Source organism: Artibeus jamaicensis, unplaced genomic scaffold (genome assembly GCF_021234435.1).
Source record: "Artibeus jamaicensis isolate MK-2021 breed Jamaican fruit bat unplaced genomic scaffold, CSHL_Jam_final contig_1998, whole genome shotgun sequence".
Lineage (NCBI taxonomy): Eukaryota > Metazoa > Chordata > Mammalia > Chiroptera > Phyllostomidae > Artibeus > Artibeus jamaicensis.
In genome coordinates this window covers 21,847,673-21,866,655 of record NW_026521407.1, presented here as the reverse complement: position 1 = coordinate 21,866,655, position 18,983 = coordinate 21,847,673, and the positions used below count along the sequence as shown (strand labels likewise).

General features: G+C 50.9%; 1 protein-coding gene across 1 annotated transcript in view; it reads right to left on the bottom strand.

Moving 5' to 3' along the window:
• The window catches only part of RPL38 (ribosomal protein L38), a 288,840-nt gene that overhangs the window by 205,641 nt on the left and 64,216 nt on the right, over positions 1-18,983 (bottom strand). The gene's annotated exons all lie outside the window — the stretch shown is intronic.

Sequence of the window (18,983 nt, the reverse complement as noted above, 5' to 3'; positions counted from 1 at the left end):
GAGGTTGGTGGGGGACTGGTCACACGGGGCATGAAGGCCACAAGGAAAACTTCGGATGTCACCATCTTGGGAGGGTGGGGAGCCCTGGAGGGGACAAATGGAGCTCGAGAGTGGAGGCCTGTCTGGAGGAGTTTTTCTACAAGAGGAGCAGTTTGCTGTGTCAATGGCCAGGGGCCAGGGGCCCAAGAAGTCACTGTTTCTTCTTTCTGAAGCTGGACCTCTTAGTGCATGTTTGTATGCTGATGGAAGTGACCCAGGAGACGGGACAATAACACAAGAGAGGGGGCGATTTGTGGCAGCAAACCCTGCACAGACAAAAAAAGCAGGGACAACACACAGGTCCCGATGGCTATGCCAGGAACTTAACTATGTGTCCTGTTTGCATCCTTACAATGTCCCCATTAGGAGGTGAATGCACACTCAGCTCTCCCCTCATATCCTGCATGGTGTAAGGCCAGTCTGCCTTTCTGGGGCGGGACACTCGAGACATGTCATTTGGTTGCAGAGGCTCTATCATTTGGAGCTCTCCTGGGGTTGCAAGTTTCCAGCATTAGCCTATTTTGCCTCATGCCTGCAACCGTTATGTCTTACCCATGTTGCTGGGACCACACAGTTTGACCATGTTTCAAAATTCAAAGTGAACCAGGAGAGGTTCAAGGTCATGAAAAACTGGTCACAGACTTGTATGTGCTGCTATGATCCTCCTCCTGCACCTAGAGCTGACAGAACTACTCAGAGTGGCAGGTCACACGGCCAGTCTGGGGCTGCTCGGGGAAGTAGGAGGTCTCACCTGGGCAAGGTGAGTTAGGGACCCAGAACAAGGTCTGGAGTAATGATCTGGAAGCCCGTGGCCCAGGGCTCTAAACATGACAACTCGAACACTAGCTCTTGCACCCATCTTGTTTCTTGACCCTCCCCTGAACCTAAAAGGAAGGCAAGGCCTCTGAATTCTCATTATACTGCACTGACATCGAGACCAGGAGAGGTGACTTGGCCAAAGTCATACAGCGAGTAAATGCCAGAGTTGGACCCAGAGGGCCTGACTCCAAGTCCAGCACCAGTCACTACCCGTGCCCAGAGGGCAGGTCCTGCCTACGGGTTGTTCATTTACCCTGTCAACTCCCAGCCAGCACCCAGCGTGGCTCCAACTCCACCTCACCTCTGAAGACCAAGCAAGGGACCGGATGGAATATTGTTTCTGTGATAAAATGATTTAGCCATGTGAAAAGAATGGGCAACATGTATGTAAGTTACACAATGAATAAAATGAATTCCCATGAACCCAGCTTATGAAATAGAATACAACAGTAGCTCAGAGGCCTTGGTGTCTGTCCCCTTTGGGGACCTCCTTCAGGGGGTCAGCCCTGTGCTGACCTCTGAACACTCCATCCTTCTTCAGTATAGCTCTCCTGCACATTTGCGTCCCTAACAATGCATCACTTAACTTTCCATGGTTTTGAACTCAATAGAAATGAAATTACAGCTAACACTCACACAGTCTTGCTGTGTTCATTTATCCCTCACCTTTTACATGCTGTATGAGGTCAGCATTAAAATTATGCCCATTTTTCAGATGAGGGCACTGAGACACAGGGAATGTGATGGGCACACCCAAAGTCCCATGGTGAGTAAATGGTAGAACCAGGATTCGCACCAGAGCAGTCAGGGTCCATACACGCACTGTTGCTGTAACACTGTGATGTCATTCTGGAGCTACTGCTGTTTGCAGATGCCTGTGTCTGCCCCTCATTCACTTTTATACTGCCCAGCAGCAAGCCCCAGTCAGGGAGGTGGGCTGGGACACAGCGTGAAAGGTGTACAAGGGGCTGTTGAATGCTGTTGAGTCCTCTCTCCCACCTGGACCGGTCATCCCATTCTTACTAACAGAGACCTTTTTTAAGCAAGTGTGCTCAAGGACGGTGACCCCTACCCACTCGCCCAAAGCCCCTGCACAAACCTGGCAAGGGCTTCCTGGCCCAGCGATCCGTGTTCATCACAGCGTGAGTCACGTGGGCATCAGGTGCGATATAACCAGAGGCCATGCCACCTCTGCCGTCTTCTTCCCCAAGCCTGCAACTCCCATCGCACCAGCAGAAGACAACAGATGGACCCATGTCATAGTTCATCCTACAAAATGCCTGGCTGGGACTTCTCAAAACTGTCAAGGTCATCGAAAGCAAAGACAGAGAAGCTGTCACAGACCCAAAGAGACTAACGCCCGGCGCCTAAATGCAGTGCAGTCTTCCGCATGGAAGACTGGATCAGGGAAACCAGGGAGACACACGCACCCTCTGTATTCGAGGGGGCACTGGGGAGCCCACAGGAGTTCTCTGCTTGAACTTTGTCTCTTTTCAGCAAGTCTAAATGTATGCTAAACTAAAATGTTATCTTAAAAGTGTAATGGTGAAAAAACATGCCCAGAAGGAAGGCTCCTTCTCTTTGTAAGACTTTTTCCTGTGCGTGTGATAGAATGGCAGGCCACCTTGACACCATGAAGGGTGACATCGGTCACCTGGAGAGGGAAGGTGAAGAGAGCTCCTGAGTGTCTGACAATATCCTCAAGCCTCTGAATTAGCCCATAGTGCAACCCCACCTCCAACCCCAGAGCTTTTCTTTATGTGAAATAATATATTCTTATTGTTAAAGGACTTTGTGGGAGAATCTCTTTTTCTGTTCCTTGCACCTGAAAGCATTTTAACTGGTTCATTTCAAGGCCCAGACTGATCACCTTGGCCTGGGTGGGCCTGAACTAACCTGTCACTTGTTACCCATCTATGCAGCTTTCCCTTGGGCACAGGTTGCATTGCCCAGGGCCAGGGTACCCTCAGGCCATCAGTCTGGCATGAGACTCCAGTTCAATTAATCTCGTGCCGCGCCCAGCACCAGCCCAGTCCCGGCGGGGCCTGGAAGATGATTGTGCTGGAGGAAAACAAAAGGGAACTGCTAGACTGTGACAGCCCATATTAAAATGACTACAATTCACATCATATCCAGAGTCAATGCATTATATTCCTAATAAATAATGGGTTACTGCAGGTTAAGTGTCTGTTGCCGCATTCCAATTGTTGATATTTAATTAGCTCTAAAATTAAAGCGTTCTTTTATTGCCACACTGCTAGGACCGCTTTATCCCTAATTGATTGAGATTAAAGTGTCTTCCGGAGATCCTGGCATCCCTTTGTCAGCCCAGAGTGGGAGAGGATTTTAATGAACACATTTGACATTTCAAGGTGTGACATAAACATCTGTAAATTAAGCAAAAGATGGCATTTTTGTTATATTTCAAAATTGGGGTGCCGATGGGTGAGAGAACACTTTTTAATAGGGGTGGGATTTTATGAGTGGGACGTTGGCTAACGGGTGATCCAAGCTGGCGGAAGGGGTCGGCTATCCCTTACTGGAGGGACAGCTGGTGTGGAGTTGTTTTCCAGGTCTGAGACACGTGGAAAGGAGGCAGCACAGACTGCAGTTACTCCGTGCCTCTCTGCTTGCCTGGAGGGTGTGGAAGGGTGGGAGTAGAAAGGGGACTGGCTTTGGGGCAGTGGATGTTTGGACTGATCTCTGACCCTTGTAAGCTGAATGGCCTCCAGCCAGTTGCTTGGTCCTCCGAATTTCAGTTCCTGGATCCTCAAACACAGATTATGGAATCTATTTCTCAGGACCAACACGAGAATAAGCTGAGACTGTGTTGGCAAAAGAACTGAGCAGTTGCCCAATAAATGGCAGCTGTCGTCAGTCCTTTTCATACAGACCTGAATTTCTATTGGCAGATGACTTAACTGACCACGAGGGAGGCTCTCAGCTGGCCTTTGAGAGTTAAGTGCACTGATCCACCCATTTGCAGAACTCTTGGCCTTGGTGGCGTCTTGAGAAGGTAGAAAGGACCCCTAGCCTGGCTCAGCAGGTAGGCTGACCAACCCCTTGCTTGGACCCTGATTTGCTCCTCCTCATTTAAGCCTTTTCAAGTCATATGCCCCCTATTCTCTGACTTAGATCCCACCAAATTGCGAACACTGGTACACCTGCCACCACTTTTCTGGTTGACCTCCTTGCTGTAATTACCTGTTGTTGCATAGCCAATCACCACAAAACTTAGTGATTTAAACAACACGTACCTATTATCTCATAGTAGCTGTGGGTCAGGAATCTGGGTGGGGCTTACCTGGGTCCTCTGCTTCCAGGTCTCTCACAGGCTGAAATCCAGCTGTTGGCCAGGGCTGAGGTCTCATCTGAAGGCTGAACTGGCCAACCTCACATGACCACAGGTTGAACCTCAACCTCAGGAGCACCGCGGCATAAACAAGGAGCTCACCAAAGGATGACTGAGTCCATAACAGGATTTTGTATTTTATATTCTGTCTCACCACATTTTGCTTAATTTATAGATATTTGTGTTGCACTTTAAAATGTCAAATGTGTTTATCAAAACCCTCTCCCACTCTGAGCTGGCAAAGGAATGCCAGGATCTCCGGAAGACACCTTAATCTCAATCAGTTAGGGATAAAGCAGTCCTAGCAGTGTGGCAATAAACAAAAGCTTTCCCCTCAGATTTAGGGGCTTCAGATGGCTTCATCCTGCAAGAATCTGAATGACCAAATCCCTGTGACAGTGGTTATTCAATGCCAGGTGAGTGATGAAGGCCCATTTCCTTCATTTGGAAGGGAACTTAAAGACTTCATTCCATTCTCGACTAAGGTTGGAGCCATCTCTACAAATGGCTACAGCACTTCTCTCAGTAGATCATTTCACCCAGAAAGTCTCTGGAAGCTTGAAAGTATCTTCCTTAAGAGAATCAAATCTAACTGTTGTTTTCACTCATGAATCTCTTCAGGCTACTTTAATTATACTTGTGATGGTCCTAAGTGCCATTTCTTCAATATCCTACTGCCCCACTCCATACACACGGTCGAGTTGCCCTAACTGGTCCCTTGTGGTTGGATGGGTAGCATGTGACCACTTCTGACCAATGAGTTGAGTCACTCCTGGGCTGAGCCTTTAATGGCTAATGTGAGACCCACCATGGCTCTCTCTGTCCTCTGCAGGAGTAATTGGCAAAGCTCCTGGTGGTGGCTGCACCACCAAGTTGGGTTCCAGAGCAAGGCGATGGCATCCAGGGGCAGGGGGTGGCATCCTGAGGAACTATGGCAGGAATAGAAATTGACATTGAATGCTTGTTATTGGAGCCTTGCCTATTTGATCCTAACCCATACACCCCCTCCTCAGTACCACCCTCTAGTTTACTAGCCCTGGCCATTGAGGGAAGTGCCAGTTGAGTACACACCAGGGAAACTGGGATGTTTGCTTGAAAGACCACAGAAGTTGCTCCATCGGCAGTTCCTGGGCTGCAGGTGCACAGCATGAAGGCTGTGGGAAACCAGAGGTAACAAGTTGCAACCCTGTATAATCCCATTTAACACTGAATGTGGCATGAAACCAACCGAGGCCCTCACCACATAGAGTATAGCTTCCTGGAGACTGCCCACACACTGCACATCTGACTCGGGCCCCGTGCAGGTGTGAGGTCACCTCAGCTGTGCACAATGGCTCTCCTCCAGCCCACCCTGCATTTTCAGGGGAGAAATTCTGTACCTGTGAGCATGCTGTTCTCACCCACTCTGGGATCAGCACATTTCTCGTGGGGAAGACAATTCCCAGCTCAGGTGTGAGGGGCTGATTGGTAAGTTTGTACATCATACCTGTGTTTAGTTGTCCTTTCCATAACTTCATTATTGGAGCAAAAGGGGATATTGGATTAGATAGGATGCAAAATGTATTATTTTCTAGGGTTTTGACTATCTGCTAAAATAAATCACTTGGCTTTTGAAATCCAAACACACTCATGGAAAATAGCAGATGCCTCTGAAATAGGACAATTAGCTTTGGGAATAGATAGCTAATCAGAAGCATAACTCTGACAGCAATTATTTGATCCTGTCTTCCTGAGGATATCACCAATGCTCATTAGCCACAAGATGCACGCTCATGCACGCACACTCATGCACACACGCACACATACACACACTAGGTCTCATGTGGCAACAGGCATTGCAGCCTCATTCATTTCCCAGCATCTCTGCACCATCACCTTCAAGGAAGGAAAGAAGAAAGACCTAGAGTCTTATCCCGGGGAGGCCCAGTGGGAACATGGAAGATACCAATCCTCACAGCTGTCCGCACCCCTACAAGCAATTTTAAAAAGTAAATGGGGGTCAAACTCTATCAGGGGAAGCCAGTGACAAGATCTCTATGGCCCAGGACATAAATTGTGCTCAGACCCTTGCTTCTAAAAATGCTTTCTTCCCTCTTAGCCTTTTATGTGGGATTTCTATCTTCTCTCCAGCCCGAACCCCAGCACACAGGCATGGCCTGGGGATAATCGCACCAGTCGCATTCACTTTGCAGGTTGCTGGGCTCCAGGGTGGAACAAACTTCTCAATGCAAATTGGGAAAGTCCCAAGGTGCAGAAGGCGAGGGACAGATTCTCAAGTTCTTGCAGAAGAATGGAAGCTTGCCTGGTCCCTCTCCCAATTCTTCTGCCCCCATAATTCATCACCGACCACAAAGGCACCATACATCTTGGAGATGGCCAATCTGCACCTAGGACAATGGTGACAGCAATAGGAGGAGCTGTTCTAACACCAGAGCAAACCCTTGTGACTGAGTCTGTCTCAAACCAGCACAGAGAAGACCCCTAAAACATTCTCTCTCTGCTCCTGGGTGGCTCTGCAGCAGAGACCTTGTGGAGTCCCTCCAGGATGGAGGGACCCCTCAGCTGTGAGCTCCAATGGCAGCTGCAGGGATGGCTTCCAACCGTGTCGGGGTATTCCTGCTGAGGACTGTTTTATGTTCTGACTGTCCATAATGGGATTTAGTTGTAATGATCTGATATTGAATTCCCATTAACAATCAGGGGGAATGGGTCCTGACTGTAAAAGTGTTTGCACATCGTGGGATGATTAGACCTATTCACAAAATTCTGCTCTTGGTATGCCCAAAGTGGGGGTGGCCAGGATGCTAAGCAAAGGGGAGGAAGTGGGTTTTGAATGTGTGGGACCAGGCTTGACCTCCTAGGCTCTGGTGGGTGGGTGCAGAGGGCTTCTCACGGAGGGGCAAACTTAAGCCATGATGGTTTAGAATAATAAATATCATCAATATTTCTGTGATATCATGGTAATGACTGTTATAAATATTACCACTGCTGTAAGCATTTACATATATGATCTAATCTTCCCAAGAATCCTATGATCTAGGTGTACTGTTATTCCCCTGATGATAACGTTGATGCCCAAGGTCACACAGAGCAGTAGGCCTGGGATTGAAATCTCAGCTATTGCCTCCAGGGGTCATGGCTTAACTACTACACTGCACTGCCATCCCTTGAGTTTGAGATGACCTGGTGTTGATCAGATTGGGAGAGTATACTGGCTATTTATTGCTGTGTAACAGATCACCCCAGAACACAGCAGCTTAAGACAGCACATGTTTATTATATCTCACAGTTTCTGGGATCAGGAATCTGGGTGTGGCTGAGCTGAATCCTCTGCTTTGGGGTCTCTTATAGGCTGCAGTCAAGGAGCCGGCCAGGAGCTGGCCAGGCCTGAGGTCCAATGTAAAGGCTTGACTGGGGAATGATCCACTTCCAAGTTCGCCTCTGTGGCTGCAGCGGAATTCAGTTTCCTAATGATTATTGGACTGAGAACTGCAGTTCCCATGTGGTTGTTGCCTGAGGTTGCCCACAGGTCCTTGTCACACAAAGATTGACCTTAGTCTCCAGCCCCTCAGAAGTCACACTGAGACCATGTGACTCCAGGCCCCCTCCCCCACCTTAAACACGATATTGAAGCGCAGACTACCTGGCTGGCTCAAGGCCCCCGGTAAAGATACTCTTATCAGAGTATCTTTCCCAGGGCTTTCCTCCTATCAGTGATTCACTCAACAAACTTCTGTCCCTTCTGTGTCACTCCTCTGCCCTGCTGGCCTTTTAGCACATCCATGGAGAGCTGGAGTTTGTAGTGGAGTGAGGCTCTCAGGAGCACCAGCCCTAGGGGACCTTGGAGAACTCCTCGGAGGAGCGGGAGTTCATGGAGGAGAGTGAGACATTTTCTTGTTGTCTAAACCACATCACACCAGGAAACAAAATGCTTTCACCTTTATTAGCACTAATAAGAAGAACAGTCCATTCTCCAGGCTTTTAAATCTTACTTGATCTCATTTTCCAAGCAAAGCTGCTGAGCATAGCAAAACCAACAGGCTTGATGAGGTTCAATCATCCTCAGTGGCTGGAGCTTCTGCCAACATAAGACCCTAAGGAGGGCCAAGTGTTCCCTCTTCACCTTGGAGACACCTGGAGGAAGGGGAAGATTCTGAAGAGCAAGGGCTGGACTAGAGGTCAATGCACATCGAATCCCTGGCCCTGACTTGACCCAGCATGTGCACACACACACACAATGGCAGGGGTGAAGCTTCTGGGTCCAGGGCCAGACTGCCTGGGTTCAAATCCTAGCTATGCAGTCATTAGCTGCGCTACCATGGCCAAGTTCCGCCCCCTCACGGGACCTCTGTTTCCTCGTTTCTAGAATGGGGAAGACCATCGTGGTACATAATCATGACACTGTGGCAAGGATTACATGAGTTAATATAGATAAAGAGTTAAGACCAGCGCCTGGCTCACGGTAAGCACCTGTTTGTTTATTTGTTGGCCATTATTATGATTATTGATTGGGAACTTTGTTCCCAGCATAACCGAGGCAGGAGCTTTCCCTGTGGCAAGCATGACTTGTCTTTGTCACATCGTCCCTGAGGAGCAGATGAGGACACTGAAGCTTGGCGGGGTGAGTCACCTGCATCCAAGGTCCCACACACGCCTCACTGAGGGCAGCGCCATGATTTCGGACAGGCAGTGGGCTTCCTGGTAGCTGCCCCTGCCACTCCCCCAGGTGAGTTGCAGGGCAGGGGACCCTCTTCCAGAGAATAACCCAATGTCCCCTACGGCCATAGGGACCACATATCCACTTCCTTGGATTTAGGTCTCCTGTCTAGTCCTGTCCAAAATGACAAAGTGGAGGAAGCCAGAGAATGCAGAGCAGATACAGATAAAACAAGGAAGGATGGGGGTGGGGGTGGGAGGGAAGGCGAGGAAGGGGGGGCCCGTTCCCCCAAGTGCGGACAAGCAGGGACGCACACATTCCTCCGCAGACAGCACTATTCATATTGATCACCTTATTTTCAGGAGCAAATTGATCTCGGCTTTTAACAACTTATCTAGGACAGAGGAGTCTCTTGGAGGCCTTTTCACATGGTCGGCAGCTGGAGGTACCTGTGCTCACGAGAGCATAACTGTGAGACGTCCATCCTCTCCCAAGTGCCAAGGTCAGTGGCAAAGCCTCCGGCCTCAGCCGTGGCAGGACTGGAAGCTCTACTTTGCTTTTGACAAAGTGATTTTCCCCAGAGGGCCTCAGACCTTCCGGCTGGGGAGGGAAGGAAAGTCATCCAGGACAGTCATCCAAGATGTGGAGATTTGGGGGAGGGTTAGAAAACGAAGACCCCTCCCAGGCGGCAGCACAGGAAAGGCTCTGGCAAGGACAAGGGCCCAAGACCTACATTTGACCAGACAATTTTGCCTAACTGTCTTCAGCAGACCAGCCCTGGGGAGACTGTCTGCCCCTTTGAGAAGAGCCTGTTGCTAAAAATGTCAAGACTATTTACTTACAGGGCAGATGACAAGAGCACCTCTCTCCAGTAATTAAACAGCAGGACGTGCGATGTGGAGCGAGTATCCCCGTGTCCCTGGGCAGAATGACCTGGGCACCACAGATGGGGATCTTCATGGGTCCTTCTGGTCCCTCCAGTGGTTGCCATGGCAGGGAAGTCTCAGTGGATGGGCTGGAGGCCAGTGGAGAGGAGAAGCCCCCAGAGCTCTGAGAGCCGGGAGCCGGGGCAGGTGCATGTGCTCTCACGCTCTGACGCTCTCACACCCTCTGCCCGCAGAGACAAGCGCCATGTCTCTTAATAAAGGGAGGGAGGTGAGAGTTATTACCTATCACACGAGCCCAAGATGAAATTTAGCAGCCCGAGGTGCGCCTTCACCACTGATAAAAATCTGTCTCCCTGCCAGCTTAAAGTGCTGCTTAAAAAGCTAATGTATAATTTAAACTGTGCAATTTGGGAATGGGCTTCCACGAGGTGACAGCTGAGCCTCTCACTGTGGGTAGAAAGCCCTGTAGAAACAGTGGGGAGGGGAGGGAAGGGGACGAGCGTCTGGTTCTTTAAGAGCCAGTGACCCAGCTGTGGGGGCTCAGCTGCATGGCAGCCAGACAAGAGGCTGGGGTCTTCTTGGAGGCAGAGCTTCCCTGGGGAGCCCCAAGCGTCAAGGAGCAGTTAAGTGAGGTGACAGCCCCTGGCTCTGAGTGCTTCTAGCTGTGGGACAGACATCATGTGAGTGCCCCAGAGGAAGTGCTGATTGGAAGAAAACTGCAAGTGACCAGTTTTCTGGGGGTGGGCCCCACCAAAAGGGCTTCAGGCAGAGTCAGCCCCTCACTGCCCTTGGCATGGGTTGGATAGGGTCCCCTCGAAATCCATGCCCAGCTGGAACCTCAGAACGTGGCTTTCATTTGCAAACAGAGTCTCCACAGATTGGTTAAAATGAGGTTATGCTGCATTAGAGTGGGCCCTAATCCAATACTGGGGTCCTTGTAAGGAGAAGAAAGAACACAGAGGGAAAAGTCCCCATGAAGAAAGAGGCAAAGGTTGGGGCAATGCATCTACAAGCCCAGCAATGCCAAGGGTTGCCAGCAGCCACCAGAAGTTGGAGAGAGGCATGCAACCGATTCTCCCTCCAGGCTTCCAGAAAACCTATGCTACTGACAGCTGGACTTCAGACCTTGGCCTCCAGAACTGTGAGAGGATACCTTGCTGTTGTTTCACGCCCCGCCACTGGTGGTGACTTTTTATGGCAGCCCTAGGAAAGGAACAGCATGCTCTGCACTCCAGTCCTGGAGGGCTGACCTGCTGATGTTCAGGTCTGTTTTGTTCTGTCCTCGGGGTATTGTGGGCACCTGGTCCCCATCCTGGACAACTCTATGGCTTTTACCATTTACAGTGTGCATCCCTGTCCTCCAATAGCTCTGCGGAACACTGGGGACCAGCATTGCCAATCCCATTTTGCAGATGGAGACACAAAGGCCCATGCAGCTGGCACCCAATCTGGCTTTTTGTGCTGTACTCGGCAACACGGAGGATGTGGAATAAAGCTGGATACATGGTGATTCCCAGAATCCCTCAGGCCCAGCACCTCAGCAGATTCCTCACTCTACCTGGCTCACCCTGGCCCTTGCCAGGATAAAGAGCTGACATTTATGTCCTGGGCCTCCCCCTTGTTTTCATTGCCCCCCTGATAATACCCTGGTCTCTCCTGCATGACAGGGGCTGAGCTCCCTGCCTTCTCCCTCAATACCACCTCAGCTGCACCAAGAGAGGGGCCCTTACTCATCTTTGTCCCCCAGATACCAGCTCACTGACTCCAGCCCCAACTTGGGGACTAAGAGCTGCTTACTCCCCCATGGCGGCTAAGGAGTCCTTGCTTGTCGCTGGTGAGGCAGGGCACCCTGTGAGCACATTGATAATCATAAAAGGAAGCAAAGTTTATTGTCTGGGCCAGTTCGGGTACCAGAGGAAAAAAACAATGTATGAATTGCAATGATTCAAGATTTACCGTATCTGTCAGTGCAGACAGAGGGTTGGCTGGAATTATTGCAGCCGGGAAGAATTGTGTTTTAGGATCTGCCCCAGGTATTAATTTGTGGCGGACTTATCCTGTCAGGAACATACAATGCTTATGGTGTCGAGAAGTAATACTTTAAAGGGTCTGGACGCCAATTGGCTGGAAGCAGGAAGACGGAGCCAGGAGGCAGCTGATCCCTTTAGCAAGATTTTTCCAATAAGTTCCAGATGAAAAGCGTGAGGCTGCTGAGTAGTATTGTCTTCGGAGACTCTCAAACTCAATCAGTTCCCATCCATTGTGCCAGCCTGTGGATCATCCTCACCCCAACACCCAGAGCAGGACTGTCTCCCGCTCACCAGGGTCTGGCAGGCGGCAGGCTGCAGGCTGCAGGGGGCTGGCTGGAGGCCTGGACTGTGCGTCGTGTGGAGGTCATGCCAGGTGGGTTCTGCTGGGTCCCCTTGAGACTCCAAGTCTAACATCCCTCCTTCCTCAAGTTCAAAGGGAAGGGCAGAGACCAGGGTGAGGCCCCTGCAGCCTGCAGACTATTCAGCAAAGGGTATTATTCTATGACCCCCAGCTTCCTACCCCAAACTGAGCACCCCTTTTCTTGCAGCCTGGAGATGAAGTCTGTTCTGTTACTGTGATCCTGCCAAAGAGCCTGCCACCCCCATCCTTCCCTTCTCCTCCTTGGTCTTGGGGATGTCCCGTCCACTGTGATTTCTGCCAGATGCCACACCCCAAAATGGGAAGGAGTTCAGAGGAGAATATAGCCTGGACACTCTCCTTTTCAACCCTTTCCAAGTTTGCATCTTTTTACATTCGGACCTCCCCACCCCATGAAATGCTTTTCTCTTTCAGCCCCTCCCTTTGGTCCAGGACCCCCTAGAGCTGAAGTGCACGGTGGTGACTGGAGCAGGGTAGGAGAGAAACAGGCAAGAAGCCTGCAGTCCCTAGGAGCCACCAGCACGCCCTCCTGCCTCCCTTACTCCTGGCCCCCGAGGACACAGCAGCAAGCTGACACCAGCTGGAGTAGAGAGAACCGCGCCAGGAAGGACCTTATGGGAAAGAGGCAGCTAACATCCCCATTGGCCCTGGTGGGCCCTTCTGGCCTTGTAAAGGGAGGCTGTTTAGGGCCTGGCTCAGCTGAGAGGCCTGCTGCCTTGGAAAGCACGTGAGGACCCAGGCTGTCTGCATCCGGGCTGATGAGGAAGATGCACGTGGAGAAGCCCCACTGTGCAGAGTCAGGACTGAGTTCTGCTGGGGCAGCTCCAGCCCAGGGATGGCTGGGTATGCTTGTGTGGATCAGGAACATCTCTGGAAGTCTGGCTCTCTGCCTGTCCTTCATCTCCAAAAAGTCTTTCTCCTCCATCAAGGCAGAGGGGCAAGCAGTCTCTGTCATGCACCAGGCATTGGGAAGAGAGGAAAAGCAAGTCTTTCCCGCCAAAGGGCTTGCCTGGGGTGCATCAGCTCCTGGCCAGTGCCCCAGCCCCTGAGCAGCCCACCTGGATTCTGAATCTGAAATCATCTATCACCTTGGGGGCTTCCTGCCTGTCTGCCTGGGCATGGTGTCCAGGTGAGCTGGGCTGGTGTGAGGCACATGGAGAGCAGGTGAAGTGGGGCTTTGTCCCTGTGTCCTGCTTCACATGCATGATGGATGCTCGAGTTTCAGAAGCTGCTGTTGGGGCAGGGCTGACTCAGTTTCCCTGAGTTGGAGGCATGAGCCGGAGCTCTCTGTGGATGGGAGCTGAGGAACAGTCTCTTGCCTTCTTGCTGAAGCAAGGGCCATTTTCAAATGGTGACCTCAGCCACAGTGCAGGTGGGAAGGTCACGCCTCAGTCACAGCCTGTTCATGAGCAGCTGTGACCGGCCAGCAAGTCACTCTTCTGGGGCAGCCAGGCTCCCGCTCACCAACTGGCCCCTGGCAGGCACCACTTCCTCTCAGGTGCCTTCCAGAAAGCCACAGTGCTTGCTGCTGCCCAGGGAGGGGCAGAAAGGGGTGTGGGGAAGGGGAGGGCGGGTTGGGTCCACCCTTGTCCTTGACCGAGGTCAGAGGAAGCAACAGAACTGTAAAGGATGCACAGGGTGCAGGTGTCCTCGTGGCCAAGAGCAATTTAATACAAAGGAAAGGATTTTCTCACATTGATCAGAGAGATCAAAGGCATGGTTTTTGCCCCCCTGGCCACCCCTGTCCTTTGACACATGGAAAAGGATATTCTTTTTGGTCCCCTGCACTGTGACTTCCAAGCTGTCCCCAAGTGACTCTTGGTCCCTAGAACTCTGACCTCCAGTGCACGGGGAGGGGAAGTGTATGGCAGTAGGCAGCAAATGCCCATTCCTGGAAATCAGGTGGGTTTTGTGATTGGTTTGCAGGCTCTGGGCCCAGATGCACTCACCTCCTCAGCAGGAGCTCTGCTGGGCTGAGGAAGGATGGCTGGTCACAACCTTGAACCTGACTCTGAGTTTGAAATCAATTGAGAGGTAGACCAGAGAGAGGGAGTTCCAAATCCCAGCTTTATTCCCATACAAGCTGGATTGGCATGGGCATGGGGCCACAGTGGGCTCCACATGCCCCCTGCTGAGCTGAAATCCCTCTGGCCCCTGAGCAGCAGCCATCACTGCCTTGGAGAAGCAAATCCTGCTCCGTGGGCAGATTGGATGGCAACCTTACTGCAAATCAGAAAGACAGCGAGGCCAGAAGAGGCAGAGCTGGGCCTGCGTGGTTGGCCATTCTCCCCAGTAGCCCAACAGACCGAGAGGAGTGGGTGAGGGGTTGGAGAGGCAGCGAGGGCTCCCCTTTATATTCTCGAAGGTGCGTTGGCGATGGGGTGGTTCCTCACTGTGCGAGTCTGTCAGGGCCTACATGATGATGGGCACACTGTGCTCTAAATGCCAGGAGCACCCTGGGTCATTGTGACACCACCCTTGCCCATTTCCAAGAGTCCCCCAGACAAGTAGTCTCCGCCTGCCGCCACCCACTGAGTATGGAGACACAGACAAGGGGAAAGGCAACAACCCACCTTGCCCCATCAGTTTTGGGTAATTCACAGTTTGGGAGGCTCTGCCCTTATCACCTGCAGGGTCACCTCCTTGAACTGACCCAGAGAAGAGGCAGGTCTAGCTCAGGGGGTGGAGAGGCTCAGACAATGGGAGGGGTGGGTGAGGAAACTCAGGAGACTGCTGACGTTCAGATGGGGAGCCAGGTGTGCAGAAAACTTTGAAACCCACGTGTTTGCTCAGGATGCAGAAACCAGGAGCTGTAGGGAGTTCTGGCATGGGAGTGGCTTGTTTAAGCTGCAGGTGAGACAGAAACAGTTCTGCTCTGCAGAGGAGCCACCTTTCCTCCTCGGCTCTCTAACACCCCAAAATACGACCTCCCCTCAGTGACGTGCTCAGGACTCCCGCACTGCATTCCATTCTGCTGAGGGTGGCTTTGGGGATTGTCAGCCCCTCCATTCTCTATGGAGGCAGCGCTGTGGTCCAGTTCCTCCTCAATGCCCTGGGCTGGGGATGTGGGGAGGTATTGGGTGCTTCATACAGGGTAGAAATCCAGCAAGCGATTGTAGAATGTATGAATGAATGAATGAATGAATGAATGAATGAATGAATGAATGAATGAATGAATCCACTTTGGTTGCCATGCTACCTCACACCTCTGAGTCTACCTCTTTACACCTTAGGTTTCTGGAGAAGCAGGAGCTTTTCTGCCCTGATGCCAGGTCTCTCCATTTTGGCTTTTGCTGGAAACAGCTGCCCCAGCGCCACCCTCCCCATAAACCTCCCTTGAGCCCCTCTGGCCTCCGTCCACCCCAGGCATGTTGATGACTTGATATTAACTTTCTCTTGCCCTTTTCCTAGCCTTTCCCCTCATCAAATCTGCTCTGACACAAATTATCCAGCTTCCTCGTGACCTCTGTTTTCTGTTTGAAATCACCATTTCCTAAACAGCTCCTCCTGGATCCTGACCATCCTCCCTCTGTCTCCCTCCCCCACCCATCAGCTAGAATCACCCTCCTGCTGCAGGGTCCCCTTCCTCTTCAGGGGTTCACAGCACACATTCCTTTCATTCAAACAATTCCCACCTCTCTCTGGGAAGTCCCCATCATCCTCCACCACCACAATGAATAATTTTAAAGGATCCCTATTTATGTATAAATGTGAATGCTGGCCCTGCCTGGAGATACCCCCTTAATCCAGACTTATTTCAGGGGGTCAAGGGTGATTCAAGAGACAGAGGCGCTACTGTTACAGTAGGATCTGGAGATGAGCTTCATCTTGTTTTGAAGGAAATTGCAGAACTTCCTAAGAGAGACAGCTGTCTGAAAATGATATGGGTGGGAGTGAGCTGCCCATGGCTGGCTATATTCAAGTAACAGATGACCTCTGAGAGGCTTTTGAGGGTGAAGAGGGGTGCATTTAAAATGAAGATGGCAATTGTAGATGAGATATCTTTGGGGAGGAAGGGAAGAAGCAAATCCAGGTGCCCCGTGAGGTTTTACCCCATTGCGGAAGGGGTTGGGGGTAGGAGGTGGGGTGCTGGAGCCAGGAGGAGCCTTGGTAGAGCTTCTGTGAGTGGGAGGAGGGAGCAGCAGGGATCCCTGGCTGTGGTGGGGATGTGAAAGTGGAGGATGAGTCAGGACGTTTGGGTTGTATCAGAAGAAGGGGCAACCCGGGGACCTGTGACCCTGCTCTGAGGGAGAGGCAGACAGAGAATTTCTCTTCCTCTTGTGGACTTGGGGGCCGCACTTGCAATGTGTCAGGAGCACAGGCTCAGCCAGACCCCAGGTTGTCATGGCAATGCTGGGGGTGAGAAAGATGGACAGATGTGTCTATACAGAGAGGCATCTGCCTCGGAGGGAAGACTGGCGGCCAGGGACTCCCCCAGCTGCTTCTGCTTCCCCCTGCGGCACCTCTCTACAGGTTTGTTCTGAGCACTTCCTTCAAACTCCTCAAGAGAAGAGGGAGGAGAGCCCCTAGCACGGTGCCTGGCACACCACAGCCCTCCAGAAATCTGTCTTTACGGAAATGAACTTGATTAGCTTGTACAGGCATTGCTTATACCCAGATTGCGTTTTGCAAAGATGGCCCCAATAGTAGCTCTCATTCCACAGGGTCTTCTTAAAATCCGACCTTGACATTCCCCTCCAGAGCCTCATAGAACCTCTATGGTTGCCTTGACCAGTAAAATATGTGGAACTGACGCTAAGTGACTTCTGAGCCTACACTATAAAAATATCATGTACTTCCACGTTGCTCCCCTGCAAACCTAGCATATTAGTGTTCAATAAACGGCTGAAGGTGGGAGTGGACCTTTCAAGGAGGTGCCCATAGCTGCTTTTCTTAAGAGAGAACACTTGCATTTTCAAGTTTGACCAGTGCAAAGCGATCTAAACCTTTTCCTGCAGGCACTTGATCTTGGAACAGTTGCTGTGCTGCTCAAAAGCCCAAACTAGGTCATACACAGAGACCCCCACATCGGTGTGCTGGTCGGCAGCCCAGCTGAGGTCCCAGACAACTGCCAGCACCTGTTACAAGTCTCGTGCGCAAAGAAGCCTCCAGGTTCAAACTGGTAAGTTGTCCCCCAGCCTTCAAGTCTGCCCAGAAGAGGTCCCAGACATGAGAGAGCAGAGACAAGTCCCTGTTGTGCCCTGCCCAAATTCCTGACCCACAGAAACCGTGAGAGATTATAAAGTGATTATTGTTTTAACCCACTAAGTTTTGAGATTGACTTGTTACCCAATCCTAGACCACTATTGTATGATTGTTTTGGATACAATCAGCATCCAATATGGAGCACCCTTGCAGGCCTCCCTTCTGTGTGGCTTACCCTTAACCGCCTCTGGCTAGAGTGCAGTCTCCCTTGTCAATCAGTTGTTGCCACAGTAACAGGTCCCCAGGACCAGGTGTGGGAGTGGACCTTTCAAGGAAGTGCCCATAACTGCTTTCCTTAAAACAGAACACTTGTATTTTCAAGCTTGACAAGCGCAAAACAATCTAAACCTTTCCCTTCTACCTCTGATTCCAGCACCAATCCTTACAATTTTAGACACATCTGCTATGTACTGAATGTTTTTGTTCCCCCCAAATTCTGTTGAACTTCTAATCCCCAGTGTTGATGGTATTTGGAGGTGAAGCCACTGGGAGGTGGGTAGGTCATGAGGGTGGAGCCCTCATGAATGGGGTTCGTGCCCTAATAAAAAGACCCCAGCACTCCCTTGCCTCTCCACCATGTGAGGGCTGGTCAGAAGATGCTGTCTGTAAACCAGGAGGTGGGCTCTCACCAGACACCAAACCAGGTCTGCTGGCACCTTGATCTTGGACTTCCAGCCTCCAGAACTATGAGAAATAAATGTTTGTTGCTTAAGCTCCCCAGTCTATGGTATTTTGCTCTGGCAGCCTAAACCAACGAAGACAGCATCCTTCCCCATCTCCACTCTCAGTTTCCCCCTTTGCATAAGCAGCAGGTTGGACAAGGTGAGTTCTTAGCTTCCTCTCAGCTCTAAGCTTCTATGAGCTGATTTGTTGATGCCACTTTGCATGTAGATTCTGACTCTGACCGTGAGCACTTCAGTACTTGGTCCAAGAATCAGGAGAGCAGCCAGCAACTCCATGGAAGAAGGGAGTCTCTCTTTCCTTCAGCCATTCATTGAACATTAACATGCTAGGTTCTGGACCTAAGTAATTAATAACACTCTGAACACATTGGCTCTCTTTATTATTTTCTTGTCTCTTCTGAGTGTCATTTGCAGGCAATTAATCTAAATCATTATTTAGAATCTGTCTAATTTGTCTGAGAGGTGATCATTTTCCATGGAAGAGGCTGGCTCATTGATGGTCACCCTCCTAAAAAGAAGGGTGACCCCAGAATCAGGTTGCCCATGGCCTCAGTCTCCCCACCTGTAAAATTTCCCACCAGGGGACCCCAAAGTTAGGTGGGTTAAAGAATGGTGATCTTATATTTGCTTCCTAATTAGGTAACTTGGGAAAGTTTTGCTCTGAGTTTCAGTTCCTCGGAAAAGACTGTCCCCTCTGCAGAATATTCTGCCTTGTACCCCCACCTTCCTCAGTCCCAGCCTGGCCAGCTTCTATTCATCCCTCAGGCCTTGGCTTCCATGGCACTTCCTCCAGGAAGTCTGCCCTGAATCCCTCCCCACCTGCTGCTTCCAAGGCTGGTTGAAGCCCACGGGCTCTTGTGTGGTAGGTCCCAGGCCCGTCAGAGCTGCAATACACGTGTCTCCAATCCCACCAGAAAATAGATGCCCTCAGG